Source organism: Hippocampus bargibanti, linkage group LG10 (assembly GCF_051943395.1).
Source record: "Hippocampus bargibanti isolate YZ-2025 linkage group LG10, ASM5194339v1, whole genome shotgun sequence".
NCBI classification, from domain to species: Eukaryota; Metazoa; Chordata; class Actinopteri; order Syngnathiformes; family Syngnathidae; genus Hippocampus; species Hippocampus bargibanti.
Window position 1 is genome coordinate 8,256,632 of NC_142743.1, and position 12,997 is coordinate 8,269,628.

A 12,997-nucleotide genomic window follows, 5' to 3' on the forward strand; every position below is an offset into this window, starting at 1 on the left:
TTTTTGCATATTTAATAATGTCTGGTCAGCAGACCTGAGGCATCGGGGAAGATGTGTAGGGGTGACCATTTAAAGATTTGAAGACAAATGATAAGATCTTGAAAGGAACTCTAAAATGTATAGGGAGCCAGTGAAGAGATGCCAGAGTAGGAGTTATATGCTCCCTCTTACGGGTACCAGTCAAGTGGCGAGCAACAGCATTCTGGACCAGCTAGAGACTTTTCATGGAGGATTGGCTGACTCCAAAGTAAAGAACATTACAGTCATCGAGCCGAGATGTGACAAATGCATGAATTACTGCTTCAAGGTGCTCATGAGAAACTACTTCTAAAACACTGGTGTCAAACTCAAGGGCCCGGGGCCAGAACTGGCCCACCACATCATTTTACATGGCCCTTTCAACCAAATCAAACATGTAACCTCCATGATACTTGCTAAATTCTCGTTCGATATTTAAAATTCCTATTTGTAATAAATAAGAGACATATTGTATTTTCTCATTACAAAATCCCCCATTACAGTTACAAACAATAGTTCAATAAATCATTATTATTATTATTATTATAATAATAATATTATTATTATTATTATTATTATTATTATTATTATTGACTTTTGAAAATTGAATTGGATTTACCTTTATTAGTCTCGTAGTGGATACATTTACATTTCACAGCAGCAAAGATATGAAAGGAAGATGAAAGGAATGAAAGAAGTAGAAAAACAAAATACAGGAGACACAAAATTATTTGTTTTCAGTCATAACGGCCTCTCTAAGAGAAATGGTAACTTAAATATGGCCCATGATAAAGATGAGTTTGACACACCTGTTCTAAGGTTTTAACGTCACTTTCTACATTTATTTGTTTAAAAAAAATGTAAATAAAAAGAATAGAGACGGCTAGTTCATTTCAGTTTGCCATGTAATATGTAGAGGGGGAAAAATCATTAAAAATATGAGTGGAAGTGAAAAGAGTCTGCACAAATGCAGTCACCGACACACACACACACACACACACACACACACACACACACACATCCACACAGTTCCCAGCACTATATAACACACATTAATTAGGGGAGTTCATAAGCATCTTGTAGGGATGCAAAACAACTTTTCCATCTGAGTGGCAATGTGTGAGTTTTGCATATTGATGACAAACAACCACAGGAACACATTGTGATTATCAACACCCACACACACACGCACACGCACACACGCACACACACACACATATATACGAATGCCCATGAAAATCTGACTTTTAATTTGCCAGGCAAAACATTAGCACTGCCAGCGGGCTCGCAGAGCGAAACCACATGCTGCGGACGTTTTGTGTGTGTGTGTGTGTGTGTGTGTGTGTGTGTGTGTGTGTTGTGTGTGTGTGTGTGTGTGTGTGTGTGTGTGTGTGTGTGTGTGTGTGTGTGTGTGTGTGTGTGCGTGCGTGTGTGTGTGCGTGCGTGCATCTGTGCGTGTGTGCGTATGTGTGTGAGTGTTCACGTACGCATACCCGGTGAGCCGCATCAATTTGTTTTAAAGAGCAACACTGTCGAAACTAGGCCGTCGCTTACAGACACAAAAACGCTGTCATCTTTAATCTGAATGATGAAACATGTAAGGTGTGTGCAAGGATGTGGCTTACCAGAGCATGTCTTAAATCTTTATTGGTTAATTTATAGCAGGAATAAGCATTTTAAACAATGGCGGGGGCCACACCGGGGTGCTGTATGCTCACTTCCGAACCAAATACAGTGATACCTTGGCCTACGAACTTAATTGGTTCCAGGAACGTGTGTATACGGTGAAAAGTGTGTATTCCAAACATTAATTTCCCATAGGAAACCATTAAAACTACCAGTAAGACTTTAGTTTGCTGAGGTAGTACTACCAGTAAGGTAAGGTAGTACTGGTACTACCAGTAAGACTTTAGTTTGCTGATGAAGTTTCTTGGATAAGAAGCGAAACATCCAAAGAAGTACAGATGACGGCTGAAGAAACCTTTTCATCGATGGACCACTCCTGTACGACTGAGAGCTTACACAGATAAAATAAGGTACATTTTTAAGGCTAATTTAGTAGAAAATTATGTTTTATGGTGACCTGGGAATAGATAATTCTCATTTTAATGGTTTCCTATGGGAAATTAATGTTTGGAATACACACTTCCTCAGCAAACTAAAGTCTTACTGGTAGTACCAGTTATACTTTAGTTTGCTGGCGAAGTTTCTTGGATAAGAAGTGAAACGTCCGACACCTTCAAAGAAGTACGGATGACGGCTGAAGAAATCTTTTCATTGATACCTTATTTTATGTATAATAATATATGTAATATATGTGTAATATATGTAAATGTAATATGTATTGTAATTAAAGAAATAAACTAAGTCGTTTTATTTACCTATGTGATGGTAGTTGATGGCTTGATGGAATGGAGTGGAAGGGGGTGGGAGGGAAAGTCACATTCCATTAGGACTGTAGGAAGGAGGGTTAGCCTACCTTTCATAGAGTTATGCGCAGGGACTGACTTTCTTCCTGTGTAATGAAAGTCCGGTTAGGCATCTTTTTTTTTTTTTTTCCCAAAAAAAAGGCAGGTTTCATCAGCATTAAACGCTTGATGAGGAACGTAGCCTTCTTCTTCCACCATCCTGAGCAATGATTCCTTGTAAGCTTTGGCAGCTTTATCGTCAGAACTGGCTGCCTCACCATGACGAATGACACCAGGAATCCCTGCACGACACTTAAAAGTTCTCGAACCATCCATGGCTAGCCTTGAAATCATCAATGAATGACAAACTTCCAGGTTGCCTCTTGATGATATCCGAGTGAAGTTGCCGTGCTTTCTCTGCGATAATTTTACCTAGTTCCTCATCAATTGTGTTCTGTTTAGCTGGGTTGATAGCTTTTTGCATCAAGTGTATCAAGGGGCTCTGGGTTGTACATCTTAGAAGTTGTGATATTGCAACAGCAACAGATGCAGGCAGACACTAGAAACTTCATTAATAGCTGGTTCCCTTGCTTGTATGTTCTCTTGGAATTGTACAGATGGCTTGTGGAGCCTGATTGATGGATTACTTTGACCTTGCAGTCTACATTCTGCCTTTGGTATATTGTGTGTAGTTTTAAGGCTTATTTAGTTGAAAATTATGTTTTAAGCGGACCGGGGAACGGATTATTCTCATTTCAATGGTTTCCTACGGGAAATTAATATTTGGAATACACACTTTTTTGCCTAACACACACTTGCTGGGAACCGATTAGGTTCGTAAACCAAGGTATCACCGTACTTACTTACCCCATAAATTCGGGAATGGCACCGAATGGGTTCAAAACCCATACAGAGTTGCTGGTTTCTCAAAGAGCCATTGTAATAGAAGCATGCTAGTCAAATTAGAATCTGTCCGATTTTGAATGAATAAATGAGTCCACCCAGTCCAACACAAAAGAGAAACCCATTCCTGTACATGCACAGAAGCAGCAGGAACCTCATATCAGCGATCCCTCCGTCACCTCAGCAAATATCACCACAGCACAACGTGAAACACAATTGTGCACTCATCTCATGTAACCGTGGGGCATTTGCGCTCTTTGTGTGTCGCTCTATCACCGAGCCGCCAGCCTTCCTGTTATACTAACGTTTGTTTTTAGCTTGACAGGTAGTCCTGCTGCAACGACGCATTTGGAGCCTCTCGTCTTGCCGAGCGCAGCGGAGATGTAATGAGCGAGGATGCTACTGTTGCATGTCTGCAAAAGTGTTGTTTCTGAGCGTGTGGGTCGTAAGGCGTAGCGTGGTCATCGGAAGCCATTTGGAAACCAAAAAAAAAATCCCAAATGAAAGCAACATGAGCCGGACAAAAAAAAACAAACAAACAAATTAGCTCCGAAAATGGAGCTTGTTCCTCTAAAGTTGCTCAAGTTCAGTCACTTTTGGGGAGACTGGAACGGATTATGGTGTGTGTGTATATATATATATATATATATATATATATATATATATATATATATATATATATATATATATATATATATATATAGTAAAGTCTCGTTATATCGATATTCAAGGGAGTCCGAAAAAATATCGATATAACCGGGACTATCGATATATCCGACCCTGTTTGCATGTAATTGTCTCCGTGCGTGCATAGAAATAGTATCGATATAACCGGGACTATCGATATATCCGATATCGATATAACGAGACTTTACTGTATATTGAAATGAACCAACATTCATTTCAATGGGGAATAGGATTGGATTAGCGTTTATTAGTCTCGCAGTGGAGAAATTTACATTTCACAGCAGCAAAGTGATAACAGCAGTGGTGTAGTGGTCCCTAGAGAAGTGGGTATACTGTAAAATTTCACAAAAATTCACAGAAAGTAGTACAGAAAAAATGACGGTTTTAGAACCAGTGACACTATTCTATTTACCAAAAATCTGTCATTTCTACACGCTCACTATTATGAAATTATCATGACTTAATTAGGAGCAGTTTTTAGTTACTACTGGTCACACAAATGAATGTAAAATGTATTTATCATGAGGCAAACATGGTGTTTTGGTTATTTTTTGAATTTAAATAAAATACTTTAAATCTTAAATTGACAATGCATTCTTGTTTATATTTAACATAACATACAACACAAATCATTCTCTTCCAAACATCAAAAACAATACATTAAATTAAAAGTGCACTGTCATAAAATTGAAATTCATTTGTTCTCAACAGCTGAACAGAGTAATTCAACAAAACACACTGCTCTAAAAAATTAGAGTAACATTTCGAAACCACATCAGCTCTAAATGGGGGAAAAATATTCTTGAATATATTTCCTGATAATGAGCAGGTGATCTACTAGTAACAAAATGATGCTACATAATTTGATAAAAATTTAAATGATCACCCTATAGAGGGGGGAAATCAGATGTTTTCTGTGCATCATTCCAGAGAACTATAGAACCTTGGAATATTTACTGCATCAAACAATATAATAAAATGACCCAAATGAAAGCAACATGAGCCGGACAAAAAAAAACAAACAAACAAATTAGCTCCGAAAATGGAGCTTGTTCCTCTAAAGTTGCTCAAGTTCAGTCACTTTTGGGGAGACTGGAACGGATTTTATATATATATATATATATATATATATATATATATATATATATATATATATATATATATAAAAAATAAAAAAAAATCCTCGTCTCACCCACCATGGGTGGTGTCTGTCCCCGTTTCAGCTCGGGTCCTCTACCAGAGGCCAGGAAGCTTGAGGGTTCTGCGCAGTATCCGTGCTGTTCCCAACACTGCGCTTTTCTGGACCGAGATATCCGATGTTGTTCCCGGGATCTGTTGCAACCACTCGTCGAGTTTGGGGGTCACTGCCCCGAGTGCTCCAACCACCACAGGCACGACTGTCACCTTTACCTTCCAGGCTCTCTCCAGCTCCTCTCTGAGCCCTTGGTATTTCTCGATTTTCTCATGTTCCTTCTTTCTGATGTTCCCATCACTCGGGACCGCTACATCGACGACAACGGCTTTCCTTTCCCCTTTATCTATGACCACGATATCTGGTTGGTTGGCCATTACCATCTTGTCAGTCTGTATCTGGAAGTCCCACAGGATTTTTGCTCGGTCATTCTCCACCACCTTGGGAGGTGTTTCCCATTTTGACCTTGGGGTTTCCAGTCCATACTGCGCACAGATGTTTCGGTAGACTATGCCAGCCACCTGGTTATGGAGCTCCATGTAGGCTTTCCCTGCCAGCATCTTACACCCTGCAGTTATGTGTTGGATTGTCTCAGGTGCCTCTTTGCACAACCTACACCTTGGGTCTTGTCTGGTGTGGTATATCCCTGCCTCTATGGCTCTGGTGTTCAGGGCCTGCTCTTGGGCAGCCAGGATGAGTGCCTCTGTGCTGTCCTTTAGGTCAGCCCTCTCTAGCCACTGATAGGACTTCTTGAGATCAGCCACTTCTGCTATGGTTCGGTGGTACATCCCGTGTAGGGGCTTTTCCTCCCATGATTGTCCCTCTTCCAGCACCTCATCCTCTGTTCCCCATTGTCTGAGACATTCTCTGAGTACATCATCCGTTGGAGCCTTCTCTTTGATGTATTCATGGAGCTTGGATGTTTCATCCTGGACAGTGGCTCTCACACTCACTAGTCCCCGGCCTCCTTCCTTACGGCTTGTGTACAGTCTCAGGGTGCTGGACTTGGGATGGAACCCTCCGTGCATGGTGAGGAGTTTTCGGGTCTTAACATCCGTGGTCTGAATCTCTTCCTTTGGCCACCTTATTATTCCTGCAGGGTATCTGATCACTGGCAGGGCATAGCTGTTTATTGCCCGGGTCTTGTTCTTGCCATTGAGCTGGCTTCTGAGGACTTGCCTCACCCGCTGGAGGTATTTGGTCGTAGCCGCTTTCCTTGTTGCTAATTCGAGGTTGCCATTGGCCTGTGGTATACCGAGGTACTTGTAGCTGTTTTCAATGTCTGCTATTGTTCCTTCAGGGAGTGAGACCCCTTCAGTGTGAACTACCTTGCCCCTCTTAGTCACCATCCGACTACATTTCTCCAGCCCGAATGACATTCCGATATCACTGCTGTAGATCCTGGTTGTGTGGATCAGGGAGTCTATGTCCCTTTCGCTCTTAGCATACAGCTTGATGTCATCCATGTAGAGGAGGTGACTGATCGTAGCTCCATTTCTGAGGCGGTATCCATAGCCTGTCTTGGCGATTATCTGGCTGAGGGGGTTCAGTCCTATGCAGAACAGCAGTGGGGAGAGTGCATCACCTTGGTATATGCCACATTTGATGGACACTTGCGTTAGTGGCTTGCCATTGGCTTCAAGTGTGGTTTTCCACATCCTCATCGAGTTTGCAACGAAGGCTCTCAGGGTCCTGTTGACCTTATACAACTCCAAGCATTCATTGATCCATATATATATATAAATCTTTGAGGCAGTTTCACATACACTTCGGCTCTTTGCGCTGACACTCCTTTCTACTCTTCGCAGGCTACTAAAGCCATGCTTCCATGCAGTATTTGAATATTTTGAGTTACAAGGCATCAACTCATATCTCAAGGCCCCGCTGTACAGTGTGTGTTAAAGAACCAAGATCTGCAGCGATGAAGCCGTTGATGTGCATTTATATTGATTGATAGAAAAAGACCTCTCCCCTAATAAACACCCACCACTCAATTAGGTAAATACATCTGACAGCGTGACTCCACGGAGCCTCACTGGACGATATCGAGGCGGTTCAAAGGTGCTCAAATGTGCTTCTTGTCTTTATTAGCGGATTTGGCACCCAATCTGGGCCCCGGCGTGACAGTGATGGCGGTAGGAGTGAACGTGTGAGAGCAAAGAGAGTGAAAGATTTGTTTCATTGCAGAAATCCAGAGGAGGCGGAAACCAGAGCGAGGCGGAGGTAGACATTCATTTTATTACCCAAGCCCCCGAGTCGGGAAGCTGTCCCCATGGTGACAGATCGTCACGGCGCCCGACTCTGATGTGAGACCCGCCGCCAGCCAGCTCCTGTGATTGAGTCAACACCGACACACTGGTTGGACACTTTTCATCTCACACGCACAGATTGGCAGAGGGGCCTCTATTGCTCTCCACGGTGGTGTTAGATGGGGTGGCGGGGGGGGGGGGGGGGATGATCCCCTGTGGCTTGCAAACATGACTTCATTGCAAATTTCACAGCTTTGTAATGGGCCAATAAAAAAACAATGGTACAAATGGTCCTAAAAGTTAAAACGGCAACAATGTCAACTGAAAGTCCAAATTGACAGTGCCAATACCCCTGTGTGTGGTAGTGTTATTGTTGTTGTTTTTTTTTTAACCATTAGGCTCATTCACATTAAAGAAAAAAAAGGTACACTGTGTCAATTGACATCCAAATAAATTCTGGAATGGAATACAAATCCATTTTACATCCATTTATTCATATATCATTCAGAATCTGAGGTATAGATCCTTTTGATTTTTCCTTTATGTTTATGAAAGGGAGACAAACAGAGAAAATGTGTTCCAGTCACGTGATCCACAATGTCAATTTCAAGGTCAAATCGGTGATCTTAGTTAACTCATTCAATATTATTCACACATTTATTCGGGAATTAAAAATATGCCGTCGAGCGCCATTCCCGAATGTGTTCTGGTTTTGTTTTTTCTTGCTTGGGTGCCGATAAAGCGCTGGACATGGCCTCTGGGGATGTTTTTTTCACTTCCACAAGGGGCTGTTTTTTTTTTCTTTTTTTCCATGTTAGCTCTTTGTTCCAGCTTCAGCTGTTGTTAAAGCGCTACATAAACCAATATGTATGTACGTACGTATTGCATTATATTTTGGACAGCCGCCCTCATTTCAAGCTCTTATAACTCCCCACCCATATCATTTAGGACTTAACTTTCTTAAATTAAGTTTTTATTAAGTTTTCTAATGCTTTATTGAACGTTTATGTAGTCCTAAAACTCAACATACTGTGGGTCCTGGAATTCTATTAACAATGACAAAAACCCTGGCACTAGAGTGGACACGTTTGCACATGTCTGGCAGTGAATGAGTTAATTATGTGTGCACTTCTAAAATATTGTAGACTTGGACTACTTGTTGAATTTTATGTCTGGAAATATGTATTTTGTTAATAGTGAGGCTGTCGTTTGTGATGTACATCCCTTTTTGTTAAAAAAAAAAATCACATTTGGCAGGCCATCGCTCCTGAACCCGTGCTTGGATTGACCTACAATTCGAAATTTCAAATTGTCTTGTCACTCTCAACAAGTACAGACGTTTCCTCCTTACGAACATTCGAGTTACGAACAACGGTACATATGAATATTTTTGTAGTAATATATGTAGTATTCTCTCCAGTTATACACGTACAGTGATACCTTGGCTTACGAACTTAATTGGTTCCCAGACAGAGTGTGTAAGGCGAAAAGTGTGTATCCCAAAAATTTATTTCCTATAGGAAACCATTAAAATGAGAATAATCAGTTCCCAGGTCCCCATAAAACATAATTTTCTACTTTCTAATTTTCTAAGCCTTAAAACTACACAAAATATACCTTATTTTATGTATAATAAATGTGATATGATATTATAATTAAAGAAATGAACTGCACTTTATAATAAACTCGTTGTATTTACCTTTGTGACGGTCGTTGATGGCTTGATGGAATGGGGTGTCCGGTTTCCTCAGCATTAAACACTTGATGAGGAACGTAAACTTCTTTCACCATCTTGAGGAATGATCCCTTGTAGGTGCTTTCTCCGTGATAATTGTATATACAGTAAAGTCTCGTTATATCGATATTCAAGGGAGTCCGAAAAAATATCGATATAACCGGGACTATTGATATATCCGACCCTGTTTGCATCTAATTTTCTCCGCGCGTGCATAGAAATAGTATCGATATAACCGGGACTATCGATATATCCGATATCGATATAACGAGACTTTACTGTAGTTCATCAATTGTGATCTGTTTAGCTGGGTTGATAGCTTTTTGCACCAAGTGTACAGATGGCTTGTGCGGGTTGTTTGTGGAGCCTGATTGATGGGATATTTTAACTCTCTCACTGTCGTCTGCCTGTCGCGTTAATGTTTAAACCACCTCCCCTCACTGCTACGTTCTTGACCAATCACATGGCTTTAACCGAAGACTGGAGGTGGGGAATAAAGGACAAAAAAGTCGAAGCCATTTTCTTTTTGGAGAACGGCGTCACTCTATCTCTATCTGTAAACCCCGCCCCCTCACTGCTGCGTGCTTGACCAATCATGTGGCTTTAACCGAATACTGGGGGTGGGGAATAGAGAACCAAAACAAGCCGGCTGCCATTTTTGTTGTTAGAAGAACGGGCTCGTTCGCGAACGACACATCACTCATTGTGGCAGCTCCGTGTGTGTCCCGAAAATTAGTTCGTATGCCAAGGTAAAAATTTCATAAATTTAACGTTCGGAAAACGAAAAGTTCGTAAGCCAAGGGGTTCGTAAACCGAGGTATCACCATACATATCTTTATAGAGCATATACTTTATTAAATGTTTATTTTCCAGTACAAACAAAACCAGGTTACTTATACAAGCCTTAAACATACATATATAAACATTAAACATACTTATATACACCTTAAACATCCATTCCATACAACATTGAAGCTGTAACACTGAACACTGAAGCAACTTACGAACAAAATCACCTTACCAACGAACTCGAAACATATCTCGTTCGTAAGTTGGGGAGCGTCTGTCCAGAGAGTTTCGCTCCAATCCAACTCTGTTTGCTTCAATTTACAAGTTGATTGGGCATCGGGTGATCCAGCAAAAGATTTGTTGCATTTTCTATCATTTCTGTGGGAAAGGTTGATGAGCGTCCTCGCTGGTCGAAGCCCACCCCAATTGAGACACAGTCATTTTAAAAACAAAAGGTAAGCAGAGCTGAAATTATATCAGCGATAACTTCTGACGGTCATCACACACTGGAAAGTTAATACGAGGCAGACTAAGCACGTCCACAGAACTGACCTCCATTTTAACCTTCCCTGTCAAACACCCCCCCCCCCAAAAAAAAAAAAATAAATAAAAAAATAAATAAAAATCACAGCATTTCCACATAGTGCATCCTCTCTTCTTATCACTGTTGTGTCATCCGACTTCATCCCATATCTTCCCTTCACATTTCAAGTGTGCATACCCACTCCATTCTTGGTGGATCATTTTTTGGGGTGCCCTTCATGCTATTCTAGTCTCTTTTACTTCGCCAAAACACACACACAAGCTCACGCCTCCTCATGCTCGATCTCCGGTGAGCCGACCTGTCCACTCCAGCCAAGGTCGTCTGCAGGCTGACGTGATGGAGCACTTTAGCCCGGGCCTCATTACTTGCCTTTCTCGGTCCCTTCACTGTACATGTGTGCGTATGTGTGTGAGGCTGTTATATGAGGTGATTAACAGGAGTAAGGTGGGGGAGGGGGGTATTGGAGTCCAAGAATGGAGGGAGAAGGGTGAGGGAGGGAGGGAAGGATAGAGAGGGACAGGTGGAGAAAAAAGAGAGAGAGAGAGAGAGAGAGAGAGAGAGAGAGAGAGAGAGAGAGAGAGAGAGAGAGAGAGAGAGAGAGAGAGAGACAGAGAGAGAGAGAGACAGAGAGAGAGCGAGAGAGAGACAGAGAGAGAGAGAGAGAAACAGAGAGAACGAGAGAACCACCAGACTGAGAGAGAGACAGACAGAGAGCAAGGTCTCTGTGTGACCGTATGGGAAATATATCAGCAGGAATGAAGCCGGGGACTAACTGCACCCTCTTAATTGCTTTTGGCATTAGTGTAACATTCCTCAGCTTATTTATTTCCAGCACCTCTAGAAAGTTGCTTGGCGGCGGGATATCAATAATTAAGCGGGCGATAATGACTTTTATGTGATCCCCGGCTTTTCATCACAGGGTGACAAAGTGCAGCTTACGCTGATTATATGTGTGAAAGGACAAGGGGACTGTTGAATCAGGGGGCTTTTGGTTTTCGTGACGGCGGCATTACTTGTCCTTGAAGGACACGAAGGAGAAGGAGCTGGTGAGGGTGCAAACAAGGAGCACCGAAGGTCATCCCTGTCAAGCCGATTTGGGAATTGTGGGGGTGTCGGGATGAAAAAGTGTGTACTCTGTGTTTTCAACAGTGTACTCCAAATGAATCAGAATCAGAATCAGAATCATCTTTATTGCCAAGTATGTAGAACACACAAGGAATTTGTTTCCGGTAGAACACGCTGCACTAGTATCGTTGTCAAAAAAAACTGCTAAGTGGCACTATACAGTTCCATTTTGGCTACTGTTGAAAGAGTTCAAAGAGTTAATGGCTTGGGGGAAGAAGCTGTTTAAATGTCTGCTGGATTTGGTGCGCATGGATCGGTAGCGCCTGCCTGAGGGGAGTAGCTGGAAAAGGTGGTGGGCAGGGTGCGGAGGGTCCAGTAGGATTTTCCGCGCCCTAGTTTGGATTCTTGCAGTATGCAAGTCCTCGAGAGTGGGTAGGGCGGTGCCAATGATTTTTTCCGCCGTCCTAACTGTCCGTTGAAGTCGGATTTTGTCCATTTTTGTGGCGGCCCCAAACCAAACGGTGATGGAAGAACACAGGATGGATGATGGATGAACAAACAAACACAAACAGACGCTCCCCAACTTACAAACAAGATACGTTCTGAACGGTCGTTCGTAAGTTGAATTTGTTCGTAAGTTGCTTCAGTGCTCTATTTTGTATGGAATGTATGTTTAAAGGACAACTGACGTCTCCGGACAAGTTGTGTCCATAATTTGTGAAATGGCTTCAAATGACTTCTACGGAGCCTATTATAATAAGATTCCACCGCATATAGCTATATTTTATGTTTTAAAACTCGCGCAAGTTTTGAGTTGGTGACGAGTCCGTAGGTGACGTCACTAAAGGAACGCCCCTGACCGAAAAAAAGACACATTGTAGCAGTCCTTCCATCACGTCAATGTATTTTGCTGTACTTGTTTGGTCTGAAAACCTCGTGTTGCACCCAAAAGCCGCCAGAAGAGGGCGTCCAAGCTCCATGGAAGGAATTTATCAGCCTGTGGAAACGGGCTGATTCATTACTCACAGGAGCTGGTCACCATTTTTCTGCCACTTTTCTGGGACGCTAGTCCAGATGCCTCAAAATGACACGGAATAAATTCTTTAATCGATTGCAAACATGTATGCTTTCCTCTTCAGAACTATTTGAATCATATTCATAACTGGCGGTGTAACAACAAAGCATATTCCCCGAATCTGAAACCATTGTTTTGATTCTCCAGCCATGCAATTCGCAGCTCAATTTTTTTGCAGATTTTGGACACTTTAAGTCATTTTTATTGGTGTTTTGCACTTGAATAAAAATATCATACTGCGTGTTTGGGGTATGTTAGATGCTATAAAACGTTTTTCTGATGTCAGTTAAGAAACAAAAAAATGATGTCGGTTGTCCTTTAAGGCTCATATA